The sequence below is a fragment of the Mastigoproctus giganteus genome, chromosome 2, assembly GCF_048544385.1.
Source record: "Mastigoproctus giganteus isolate SK-2022 chromosome 2, ASM4854438v1, whole genome shotgun sequence".
Taxonomy (NCBI): Eukaryota; Metazoa; Arthropoda; class Arachnida; order Uropygi; family Thelyphonidae; genus Mastigoproctus; species Mastigoproctus giganteus.
This window is the reverse complement of record NC_143576.1, coordinates 170,851,955-170,866,065: the sequence shown is the minus strand read 5'-3', so window position 1 is coordinate 170,866,065 and position 14,111 is coordinate 170,851,955. Positions and strand designations below refer to the sequence as shown.

The 14,111-nt window shown below is 38.2% G+C and overlaps 1 protein-coding gene across 4 annotated transcripts in view; it reads right to left on the bottom strand.

Annotated features, from left to right (window-relative positions):
* LOC150089744 (uncharacterized) overlaps positions 1-14,111 on the bottom strand; it is a 69,096-nt gene that overhangs the window by 23,695 nt on the left and 31,290 nt on the right. The gene's annotated exons all lie outside the window — the stretch shown is intronic.

Genomic DNA, 14,111 nt, shown 5'->3' with positions numbered 1-14,111 from the left:
CTCCACTACCTTTCATGTTTGGGGTTTTCATAATACAGTAAACCCCCGCTATTCGTGGTATCTGTATTCGCGGTGGCTGATTTAATATAAAATGAAACCTGAAAAAATGTGAATTTTAAAGCGCCGTGAACATTTTCCGCCATAAAAAAAAGATGGGCGTGGCTAAAATTATCTTTCCCGGCCAAAACAGTGCTCAGTGGGTGGGGGGAGAGGAGTGACAAAATCGCGAGCGTGGATGTTTCTTGCTAATCCTTGTTCAGTATGTGTTATGCGCTTATCATGGAAGGTCTCGTCGTTTGCTTTTAATTTATATGCTTATAAATTTAATAAATTTATCAATTTATAAATTGATATGCTTACAAATGTGACAAATCTATTGTTTTGCAGTGTAAAACATTTCGAATGTTTTAACGGAAGAAAGTGACTTATTGTGGACAAGTTCTTTCTAACCCGTACAAAAATATGGCTACGAAAAACAAGGGAAATGCGAAAAGATCAAAGAAGGCGATGACATTAGCGAATAAAATTGAGTTATTAGACAAAATTTCTAATGGTGAAAGTGTCTCCTCAGTGGCAAAACATTATAAAATCAATGAGTCAACAGTACGATCAATCAAGAAATCGGAAGAAAAAATCCGCCGTATTGTCCGTGAAAAACGCGCTAATTGCTTCAAAAATTTGCTCTGTAACTCGTGATGTTAAATTAGGAAAAATGGAAAAGGCTTTAAATCTGTGGATAGAAGACCGAACTAAAAATAAAATTCCGTTAAATTCACTCATCATTCATGAAAAGGCAAAACTCCTTTATCAACACTTTAGCGAAACTGGTGATAGCACTGGCGGGATAAGTTTTTTAGCTAGCAAAGACGCTGGTTTGAAATTTCTAATAAATATTACATTTAATATTAAATTGTTTCTTATTTTTAATTTGATACCATATGCTTGCATTTCACTATGTACTGTCTATGTACATAGTCATATTATGAAGGTACATATAATACATACAGAGACAAAATTTTAGACTAGTTTTTCTTATATATTTCATACTTTGGAACGGAACCCCTTTATTACTATGGGAACCATAACTCAGTATTCGCGTTTTCTGTATTCGCGGCATTTCTCAGGAACGTAACTCCCGCGAATAGCAGGGGTTTACTGTAGTTTTTAAAAAAAAATCTATAACTGGTGACTACTATGCAACATTTCTTCATCAGAAATTATGCCTGCAAAATTCATCAGAAGTGGCCACAGATGTTGGAAGCTGATGGGCTCATACTCCATGACAACTCAAAGCTGCACATCATGCAGTCTGTGAAAGTTGTGCATTTGTTTTTTACTGATTACCAGTGAGAAGCACTACCTCAAAGCCCCCCTCCTTAAAGTCTTAATGTGTGTGTGTGTGTGTGTTAGTTATGGGGTTTTAGGAGCACATAAGCTGCCGAGGCTATAGTGCACCTATTCGTAGGAAAAAGCTAAAAACAAAATTCAAATGTATTTCTTTTTTATTACCAAGTTCTTTTAGAATTTAGGGTATAGTCCTATTTTTTTTAAGAAAGAGAAAAAATTCATCGATGTTTGCATCCTCGCCAATAATATGTCATAATGTCATCGGTTCTCGTAGATTTGTCAGAGAAAACAGGATGGATGTTGTCATTTTGATAGTGCAGACATTCAATCAGGATATGTTTCACATACACTGTCAAAAGTGCTGAACAGTGTATACACTGAGGAGGATCCTCTCCTGTCAGTAGATGGAGGTATCAGATGCATGTCCTATTTCTGCCCGTGCAAGTACCACTTCTTCTGTTCGCGCTAGAGTGCCAAAGCTTTGGTTCTTGTTTTAATTGGTAGAGTTTATTATTGGTTTGGGTGTGCCATTGCTCTTTCCACTGTACGAAACATGTTGTTTGTACGATGTGATTATAGTCAGAGGATGGGACTGGGGGCGGAGGTTAAATCAAAGGTTGTTGGATTTTTGGCAGTTTTGTCAGCTAGTTCATTCCCCTTTATCCCCGAATGTGCAGGGATCCAGCAAAAGGTCACTGATTGGTGACTTTCTTCAATTTTCAGGATCTTGTAAGAAGAGTTTTGCACTGCTGTAATCGAGCTCAGTGAGTCCGTGTATAATACGTATTTTATAGAAGGGTAGTGATTCATGTTTTCGAAGGCTAATTTTATTGCATAGAGTTCTGCTGAGAAGCTGCTATACTCAGGTGGAAGAGCAACCGAAATGATTGCAGAAGGAAATACTGCTACTGCTCCAATGGCTGAATGTGATTTGGAGCCATCAGTAAATATTGGCAAAAAATCAGAATATTTTTGAATATGGCTTGCATAGAGTTGTTTCACATTGATTATGGGTAGGTGATTCTTTCCCCACTTGTGAAGATAAGTATTGCAGGTTAGTTGCAGAGGGGGAGTCCATGGTGTTTGAGAGTAATTCATTACTTGTTGACAATAGGAACATTCCAACTCTGTTAATTCAATAAGGCATAAGCCTGCTGGTCTTATTTTAGTGGGTTTGTTTCTATAGAGATTTAGCAGTGGTGGATTAAAGAGGTATGGCTCAATAGGATGCTGCCAGCAACTTTGTATTCAGGCTGCATACTTAAGAAGCAGCATTTTTCTGCAGAGGTAAAGAGGGGGCTCATTAGCTTTAATGTACGAACTATAAGTAGGAGATGTCCTGAAAACACCAAGTGCAATCCGCAATGCTGTATAGGATCCAGCAATCTTAGTGTACTCTTAAGGCAGAATCAAAAAGTGAAGTACCATAATCCAATCAGGATCTGATCAATGCTCTATATAAGAGCAACAAAGATGTATGGTCTACTTCCCAAGACAAGGCAGATAAAGCTCTTAGTATGTTCAGCTTTTTGAGGCAGGATATACACACAAATTTAATATGCTCAAGGAATTTAATTTCCTGTCAAGGATTAATCCCAAGAATCTGACGTTGTTAGTCACTGGAATGGTAAAGTTTGACATTTGAAGTTCAGGATCTGTATGCATTTTCCGTTGATTACAAAAGTGGATTGTAACAGTTTTCTGCTGTGATAGACAATAGCCATTTAACTCTACCTACCTTTGGACTTTATTCAAAGATATCTGCAGTTGCTGTTCAATGGAGCTCATGTTCTGAGAAGGGCAAGAAATAGAGAGATTGGTGTAAAGGTAGATCTGAACAGTATTTGGAAGTTCTTTTGTGATGGAATCGATTCTAAGGGCAAAAAAGAGTTGCACTCAGTACAGACCCTTGTGGCACCACTCCTTCCTGTAAAAATGTCATAGAACGAACGAGTCCGGAGAAAGTTCCTGATGAATATAGGAAGGTTGCCTCGTAGACCTATAGCATGGAGGTCACTGAGAATGCAGCGACACCAGGTAGTGTCAAATGCCTTCTCTATGTCTATGGAAACCATAACAAGATGTTCATTTTTTACAAAGGCATTATGAATTGCAGATTCAGCTTTGATCATGAGATCTAAGGAGGACCTGTTCTTACGAAAGTTATGCTGATTATTACTAATTAGTTGTTGCATTTCAATGATCCAAACAAGACGATTATGGATCATTTTTTCAAGTAATTTACCGAGGCAACTGGATAGGGAAATAGGTCTATAACTGTTAGGACTAGTAGGATCTTTACCGGGTTTCAAAAAGGCAAGAACTGTGGCATGATGCCAAGAGCTGGGATAAGTTTAAATTAATAAATATATGGTTATAGTCGACCACCAGTATTTGTAAATTTTTGTCACCAAGGTTTTGTAACATAATGTAAGATATTCCATCTGGCCCAGCGACACTGTTGCATTTTGTTTTAATGACATGTAGAAGTTCATGATATTGAAGAGGCTGGTTATACGGAAGGAAAACTGAGGTTCGAAAGTTGATGGCTCGTTGTTCAGTCTTGGTCTTTATTTTCTGAAAATCCGGAGAATAAGTTGATGCCGCTAAAACTTGGGCAAAGGTTTTGCCTAAAGCATTTGCTATGTCCTCGGTAGCAGAGAGTTCCTGCCCATTCCATGAAAGAATTGGTGAAGGGGTGGTTGGAAATTTGCCAGAAATCTGCCTGATTTTCTTCCATATTAACCTGGAGTTAGTGTTTCTGTTTATGGTAGATGCAAACCAAATCCAAGAATTTTTCTTGGCTTGCCTTTGAATGAGACATGCTTTCGCTCTTAGCTTCTTGTAGTTGATAAGATTAGCTGTAGTTGGGGATCAACGAAATAAATTCCATGCTTTATTTTTTAACTTCTTTGCTTTTGTGCAGTCTTCATTCCACCAATAGGTAAGGTGCCATCGGGACTGGGGATTTGACAATGGAATTAAACATTCAGCTGCAGATAGTAGGTGTGAAGTGATGTAATCTGTGGCCTCATCTATTGACTGTGTTTGTATATATTGCTCATCAAGGGTGACAACTGATTGAAATTTGAACCAGTTGGCTTGAGAGAACTTCCATTTCCTGCAGGGTTGGGCTACAGGTGGTTGTGCAATGAGCAGATCACAAATAATCGGAAAATGGTCACTGCCCATGAGGTTTATCCATGACAGACCATTCCATGATTGGAAACAGAATCAGGGAGCATATTGAGAGATCGACTGCAGACGTTTGTCCAACTGGTAATTGTATGCGAGTGGGTAGATTTGTATTAAGAGCAGTATGATTTTGCTTATCCAGAAACGTTTAAATTAGTCGACCATGCCTATCTAATTTAGTCAATCCCCATAAGGGGTGGTGGCTATTGAAATCCCTCAAGAGACAGACAGGTGAAGTAACTGCATAACGCAATCTGGGCTATCAAATGTACGGCAACAACTTCAATTTCAGCTTGTAGAACAATTTGCTTGGTTGGGATCTTTAAGCTAATCAAGATAGTCTCACCTCCACGGGCAGCATTTGAAGTATCACGATCTTGTCGATAGATAGAATAGTTCTTTATGGTAGTAGAAATTTGAGAAGTTAGATATGTTTCCTGTAGACAAAAACCAACTGGCAAGTAGCAGATAATTAAATCTTGAATATCATTAAGGTTCCTACGAAATCCTCTACAATTCCATTGTAGAATATAAGGCATTATTGGTGTTTAGTAGAAGAAGCTGTATCTGACTGTTTTTTTGATGTGATTGGTTTATGGCATTCAGGCTTCGGTTTTTCTTTTTTGGAGAAGAATGGCCGACCGGTGTCCATATCTTCTTTCGCATATATCTCTAATATTGTGTCTTCCTGTCTGAATGAGTCAATTGTATCCATGGATGTGTCCTGAATATTCTTTTTTATGTTTGACCCTCTGTTATTTGATGTAGTATCAATCATTGGAGGAGAAGGAGATTTTGCAGGTACTATAAGAGCAGTATTGCTTGCCTGGTTCAAGTGCTTGGGGATACTGGACTGTTGCCGAGAGAGAGAGAACAGTCCGAGCCCAGTCAGATATTGAAGTGCTGGAGGGGACTGTAACATCAGTTTGGGTAGCCACTGATTGAGATTTTTGTGCCACACTGGAGTATGTACATTTAGAAATACTGGGAGCAATTAATTTCCTTGCTCCTTGAAAACTTACTTTATTTTCATTGTATTTTACAATTTTCTCTTCAGTTTTCCATTTGTTGCATGTCCTAGAATAAGCAGGATGGTTGCCTTTACAGTTAGGGCAGGTCATTTCTGTTGCCAAACAATCACTTTGAGTGTGATCGGAGGACCCACAGTTGGGACAAACTAGGTTTCCTCTGCATGCCGTTTGAGAGTGGCCATATTTTTGGCACTTATAACATCTCAATGGATTAGGTATGTTATGTCGAATGCAGCAAAGAAGATAATCTACTTTTATGGAAGAAGGTAGGTTTGGGGTATTAAAAGTGAGTATAATATTTCTTGTAGGTGTGAGTGTATTGTCCTTTTTAATCATTATTCTTTTAACTGCAATTACATTTTGCTCCTGAAGTTCTTGACTTATCTCCTCCTCCGAGACATTCGATGGATCCCAGTTGGATATAACACCCTTAGATGTGTTTAGGATACCATGGGGAGAAACTTTTACTGAAATACCAGCAAAAGTTGTAACTTTCAGTAGATGTTCTGAATGTTTCCCGCTAATTGTTTCTATTAGTAGGTCCCCTGATTGCAGTCGCTTGACTGTTTTAGAAGATCCTGCAAGACTTTCGAGGTGTTTCTGGATAAGAAACGGAGACAATTTGGTGAGAGACTGATCTGTAAGTGAGTGCATAATGAGAAATGCAGGAAAATCTATATCTGAGGAGTTCTCAACCCAAGAGGTCTAAGACCTCTTGGGCTGAGACATGTCATGTCATGTTCATTTTCTATATCCAACCACATATCTAAGCTTTGGGTCTGTTATGTGAACAATGTCCTCATCTGGAACCAGTGCAGGGAGAGTTTGGATCAGTTCTACTGCCATTGATGCAGCACAGACAAACATTTCTTTAGCTCTGGCATTGACGACCATTCCTTCTTCTATTTCTGGATATGCTCATCTCAACAGAGGATCAATCCTCCAATCACCTCAGTTTAGAGGAACCCATCAGACACCAGGTCAGTATTCCAATTCCAACTACTCACTCTTAGTTAAAGCATGATTTTCCCAAAAAAAATAACAGGATCATGCTGCAGATGGCATCCAACTCCCAGACCTCCACCCCCAACACTTGAGTAGGGCAGAACCCCCCCGCACCAACCATCTCAGCTGTTCTTACTCTGAGGATAGGGTATAAAGTGGCAGAAGTGGCATAAAAACATCACAGTAAAGTGAAAGCTCCCAATAAGGAAAGATGAAACAGGTCTTCTGAACTTCTCCCCCCCCTCCCCCAAGCCTCAGATTCAGTTCGCCAGGTAGACTTCCAATGTAGTAAACACTACATCGGGCAATCTTAGAGGTGACTTGAATACAGGATGGTTAAACACCCTCAAGACGGAAGATCTAGATTGAAATGATACGGTCCACTCTGAATTTTAGAAAATGCATAAGGCCAACACCAAATGCCGCATCATCATTTCAATCATCCACAACATGCAGAAAAAAAGTCGATTTATAGAAACATGATGGATTCAGGTGTTCCTGTTGACATTGGAGGGGGTTTCTACAACCTCTCCTTCAACAGGCACATAGGTAGTGATATATCATTCTCCTTTCCCAAATGATACTTCCAAGGAGCTGCTTTCCCCTACCCCATACACTATAGTCACAACTGATGAAAGTATCTTGTCAGTTGTGACTATATTGTATGGGGGTAGTCGTAACTTACAAAAGTATCTCGGCATCCCATCTCCAAGTGTGATAGCCATGCCAGGAAAAGACTTCACTCCACCAGTCCATGGATGGACTCCACAGAACTTTCCCCAGCAGCTCCAAGTCTCCAGCAACAATCAATCCAGCATGGTTCAACCACCAGGAAAAGTTCCAGGAGATCAGACCAAGTCATTAAATGTAATAATATATAAAAATGGAAATAAAGCTGAAATGATGTGAAAATTAGGATTTCATGTGTTAGTGTACTAGATAAAATCTATGCATGCACCTTAGAAGATGACTAAAAACATTGTTGAATATAAACTTGGGGGAAAGGTACACCAAAAAAATTATAGAATGTAATGGAAACACAACAAAAGCTTATATTTATGATTTATTCATCCAGATACATTACCTAGAAATCTGCTATTTCTAATTTTAGAAAAATATGGCATCACAGACTTTAATCAAATGGAATAAAGTTTGTTTAAAAAACAGCTAATCTGCAGTGAGAATTGAAGGAAGCATTAAAATATGGTTGTTAAATTTAGAATAGAGGGCTGCACTTCTTTTTAAAATTATGGGCTACTTAATGCAAGTTACTTACAAAACTTAAGAGTGGAAGAGGTAAAAATTGGATAATGATTATATGTAGTTTATACTATGATTTTAAATAGTAGCCTACAAAAATCTTCAGGAATTTCTGAATAAAACAGATGTTTTTTAAAGCTGAGACAGAATAAAATTTATGTTTTAGGTTAAATAATCAAAAATTGAAACAAGCTGGTATTGTATTTGCCCAAATATAAATCCAACTCCCAAAATCATATGGAATACCTCTTTTTAGTGCAACTTACTCAACTAACTGCTGCAGTTTACATGGATTAATGCAAAATCGACTTTAAAAAAATACCGAATTTCCCAAATAAGAATACTTCTTTGCAAGTTAAGAATAGAAATAGGTGCATGTATACTTACGTGTACACCAATGCTAGGAGTTCAGTAAATAAATTTGATGAATTTGAGGTATTGCTCAAAACATCAAAGGCAGATATTGTTGGAATATCAGAGACGTGGTGTCACACAGATATAAGGAATGCAGAACTGGAATTTGGAGAGTACAACGTCTACAGAAAAGATAGACTGGATAGGAAGGGAGGAGGGGTTATGCTATTAGTTAAGAAATACATAAAATCCAAGGAAGTGAAGCCAGTGGACGTCGCTGGACAGTGCAGTGTCGAGTCAGTTTGGTGTGACGTAAGCATTGGGAGATCAAAATTGAGAGTAGGAGTGTGCTATAGGCCTAATGACTCTGTTGAGTACAATAAGAAACTGTACAGGGAAATAGAGTGGGCCAATAAATCAGAGTCTTTAATGGGAGATTTTAATTTCCCAGATATTGACTGGAATTTGGGGGCTGGTCACTCACACACTAGCAAGGCTTTTGTGGATTTATTGGATGATTGTTTTCTACATCAGCATGTTCGGCAGGCAACTAGAGGGAGGAATACTCTTGATTTGATTATCAGCAGTGATTCTTCATGCATTAAGAATCTGCAGATAAATGAACCACTAGGTGGCAGTGATCACAGTGTGCTGCTTTTGTAAAGGCGACTACGATGGACTGAGACAGTATTTAAAAATTCTATACAGTGGGACCAACTGATGATGTTACAAACAGCAAATGCAAAATGGGAAGCATTCAAAGAACTTATCTTGGAAGCTACTAGGCTTTACATACCAACTAAGAAATATTGTTCAAGGTTTAGGCCTAAATGGATGTCAGATGAACTGATGAGGCATATGGCAGAGAAGAAACATGCATGGGATACGTACAAATTAACACATGACACAGAAGCCTATGATAGATACAAGTTGATCTGTAACCAAGTTACAAAGGAGGTTAGGCAGGCAAAGGCAGATTATGAGAAATCTTTGGCAAGGGATGCAAAGAAAAACAGCAAAGAGTTCTTTACTTATGTAAACTCTAGAAGGAAGAGGATGAATCAGATTGGTCCACTTGATATCGATGGGACAACTGTTGATGATCCTGCTCAGGTAGCTAACAAACTAAATGAATATTTTGCATCGACATTCACACATGAGGAGTTATTTAGCGAGGGGAAAGCCAGAGGTGTATTCAACTCTAGCAGTAAGCTAGAGAATCTTGTAATAACTGAGAGTAAAGTGGAGGAGAAATTGTTGAAGATAAACACAAGAAAGGCACCCGGGGTGGATGGGATCTATCCAGTTATATTAAAGGAGGCAGCAGAGAGAAAGTAAGCAAACCCTTAGCCATAATTATGAGAGCTTCCTTGGACTCAGGGGAGGTACCCACAGACTGGAGATGTGCAAATGTGACCCCAATTCACAAAGGAGGATCAACAGCTGACACAAGTAATTATAGACCTGTGAGTTTAACTTCTGTTCCCGGAAAATTAATGGAGGCACTAGTTAAAGAAGCACTGCAGGATCATTTAGACAAGACTTCAGTTATAGTTAGGACACAGCATGGTTTTGTTAAGGGGAAGTCTTGCCTGACCAATTTGATTGGATACTATGATGCAGCCACAAAAGAACTGGATGCAGGGAATAACTTTGATATTATATACTTGGATCTTAGAAAGGCTTTTGATACTGTTGCACATGGAAGGCTGCTGCACAAATTGGAGCAGTGTGACATTGGAGGCAAATTGCTGCTGTGGATAAAGGGGTGGCTGAGGGGGAGAAGACAGAGTGGTAATCAATGGACACTGCTCGTCGTGGACTAATGTTATTAGTGGAGTCCCTCAGGGCTCAGTGTTGGGTCCATTATTGTTTTCTGTATTCATAAATGATATTGATGATGGTATATCAAGCTTAATGTCGAAGTTTGCAGATGATACAAAGGTTGGCAGGGTTGTCAAGGACACTACTGACACTATGCTGCTGCAACAGGATCTGGAAAGGTTGAGCAGATGGGCTGAGAGGTGGCAAATGAAGTTTAACATTGACAAATGTAAAGTACTACACATGGGAAACAGCAACCCCAGAGCAACGTATCAACTCTGTGGTACTACACTGACAGTGGTAGAGAATGAAAGGGACCTGGGGTGGTTGTGCAGGCAGATATGAAGTTCTCTGAGCAGTGCAGACGAGCTGCAAGAGTAGCTCATGGTGTATTGTCAATGATATATAGGAATTTTTCTAGCAGGGATAAGGAGGTGATTATTCCCTTGTAGGTGTGGCAATGGTCACGCCACACCTAGAGTACTGTATACAGGTCTGGAGGCCTCATTTCAAAAAGGATGTAGAGCTGCTGGAACGAGTACAGAGAAGGGCAACAAGAATTGTGAATGGAACAAAGGGGTGCTCTTACAAAGAAAGGCTTAAGTTTTGCAAATTACAATGTCTGGAGACTAGGCACCAGCAAGGTGATTTGATAGAGGTGTATTAAGCCTTGAATGGTTTGAGCATGCTCAATGCTGATGGGATTCTTCCTCTCGCTCAGAATAATCACCTGAGAGGGCATAAATTCAAATTGAGGAAAGACAGATGTAGGATAGATATGCAGAAATTTGCCTTTAGCCAGCGGGTGGTTGGTTGGTGGAACAGACTTCCATCCCGTGTCGTGGAAGTTGATAGCCTAAATAAGTTTAAGGCTCAGCTGGACAGGTATTTCGAACGAACAGAGGGGTGAAGTGGTTTTTTTTTTTTTTTTTTTTGGCTGATGCTGCATAAGCTTGCTTTCTTGCATCGAATGCCTCTACTAATGCTAAAGTTTGTTTATAAATGTATATGTGGTCATGTTGAAATATTTGCATGGAAGAATTCCTTTTTTTTGTTTATAAGAGAAAGGTAATCAATCAATAAAAGCCTTTAGAAAGTCCTGCTGTCTAGGATAGGACTCAAACCCATATCTCACTAAATGAGTGGTAAATCCACTAAAATGTAAGAGAGGATTTTGTATGTCAAACATTTGTTGGATATGTTGTTTCATATAAGCAAAAAAGTGGAAAATTTAATTAATGGTGAAATGATATTAACAAGAAAGGCCTATAAATGCAGACGACTTCCATGAAACAATAGGTAATATAGGGTATTACTAAACTTTGTATGCTGACTTGCTGTAAAGAGGGGAGGGTATTATTATTTATTTCTATTTTAAATTAATGTAGAATTGCTTCTATTTTATTTTTAATGAAAGATATACTTAGGGAATTGTCTTATCTGTATGTTTCAGAGTCTCTTACTATTACATTTTCAGACTCTCGTACTATTACATTGCTGTAAATACATTGAATTTATCTAAAAATACTGTTATCTCCTTTATCTTTTTTTTTTTATTGCATTCTGTTGAGACACATTAAGGCATGTGTTAAGTTCCATTCCTGCATAATACAAAATATACAAGATGGGGTTCAATAAAAGATTTGTATTCACCTATAAATAGTTGTGGCAGAAGATTGAAACAAACATTTATGTATTACACTTTTTCAACACAGTCACCAGACAAAATGACACATTTTTGCCACTGCTAAATACACTTCCACAGGCTAGATCTGTAGAGTCTTGACCATCCAATCAAGACTTGACTCAGCAGCAGAAATCATCTCATCATCAACAGAAAAGGAGATCAGACCAAGGGGTTTTCCACAAAGAAAGGACTACAGAGCAGGAAAGAGGAAGAAATCAGGGTGAAGGTTGAAGAAATAAACAGGATGTGGCGATTTTCAAACCCACATTCATAGGCACACCTCACTAAAGCTTGCAAGGAATGCACAGGGGCATTATCATGGAGCAGGTGCACACCTTTTGACAATTTTCCAAATCTTTTTTCTTTAATAGCAGCACATAACTTTATTAGAAGGTTGGAATAATTCTTTGCCATCACAGTATAGTTTTTTTTTTTTTTTATAGGCCTTGCCACTGAAAGCCTTAGAAATTAGGTGGTGGAGCCTGCCAGAGTACTTAAATAATCTACTGGGTGCCTGACCTGTCTCCTCGTGGCAAAGTATGGGCAACAGTGGGTCCTAATAGGGGCCCAACAGCTAAATGGTCAGAGAAACAACAGAACACAATGCTACACAACAGCCCACTCCTCACACACTTTTTAAATCTCTGGTCTCCAGAGTTCTGTGTCACTCACAAAAAATACAATGCGAAGATGGGGGGAATCCCCCAGTGCCGTCAGACAACTAACACTTTACTTAGTACAGCTCTTTCGACGGTGGGAAAAATCTATTAGAATTACACCCTGTTGATCCCAAAAAATTGACAGCATCACCTTACCAGCACTTGATTGTACCTTCGCTTTCAGAAGTGGGGATTCTGCATGCTTCCATTGTTCTGATATTTGTTTAGTTTCAGGATCATAATGATGGATCGATGTTTCATCCATAGTGACTAGCTGTGGAAAAAAAAAACTCCTCTTGCTTTTCCTGGCACATCAACATTTCATGTGCACAGTGTGCCCTTTCCTTCTTCTGGTAAGGATTCAGAAGTCTGAGAACCCATTTGGTAGACACTTTACTCATATGCAACTGTTGATGGATAATGTTCTCCACAGATCCTACACTAATTTGGAACACTGCAGCCAGTTTTTATGATAATACAGCAATCTTCCAGGATTAATATGCAATTTTTGCTGGGCATCCTGGGATTTCTTCACCACGCACTGAGGTTCTTCCACATTTGAATTATTTATATTAATATGCAACAACACTATTCTGGGCAGTCTTCTCCATAAATAGTGACCATTTCTTCATGGACTATTTTCAGTATTTTTGCTTGCAGAAAGAGGAATTGAATGACTGATTCTTATTCCACTTTATTCATTGTGACACTTCAATTCATTCAGTACTGCAAATAAAGAAAAATGGATTGTCAGATGAAAAACAAAATTTGTATGGTTGCTATAAAGAATAAGGTATCAAAAAAAAAATTTTTTTTTATCTTTCTATCACACTTCTGGGTGAATACAAATCTTTTTGACCTTTCCAATATCAGGATGATTGAGCTTTATTTGAGATTTCACAATTACATCGTTTATCAGATAATGCCATAAATTTAAAATGGCTAGTCTGAATTATGACAAACATAGCATTATGTTTCATATTTAAAAGATCAAATTTTAAATTTATTATGGTGCCTTTGAAATATTTTTCAAATGCAATCCCAAGCATTCATGGTCCACTGCTTGAATGTATTAGCAATATCTTACTGCAAAGAAGTCCACTGACCAAAACTTTTCCATTTTGTTATATTAATCCATGCTTAAGTTATGTTCTGAAGTTACATTCATTTTCTTATCATTGAGTTTTCCAACATCTATTGGCATCTATCATCTTGCAGTTTAAAATCAATGGATGTCAGCTGCTGCAATGAAAAGTGTGTTGTGTCTCATCTTCCAATACGATAATAATTGTTGAATAGTTATCAAAGGGTAGCAATAGTGGCATTGCATTATCAGCAAAGAGCATTATACCTCTTTTACTATAATGCTTTTTAGCCTCTAATACAGAGGTTCTTAAACTATGCACTGTGACGCCCTGGGGAGGCACCATAATTTACCAGGGGCATCGCGGACAATGTAATAGTTTATGTAAGATTTCCATGGTAAATATTAAAAATGTATTAAGAATGGTTTTTTTACTATTAGATATCTGATACTATTTGATCTGTATTATTAATGTAAATAATTATAGAAAATATTTGGGATATTTTCGACGAAGAGAACACATTGTGTTACCCGACCATAATTCATGGCATCCGGTTACTACGAGCGATTGGTTCGGGTATTTTTGCATGTTATTTGAACTTGCACGAGTCTGAATGAGGTGACATTGGAAATCTGCTCGTGGTAACCACACATTCAGAATACAA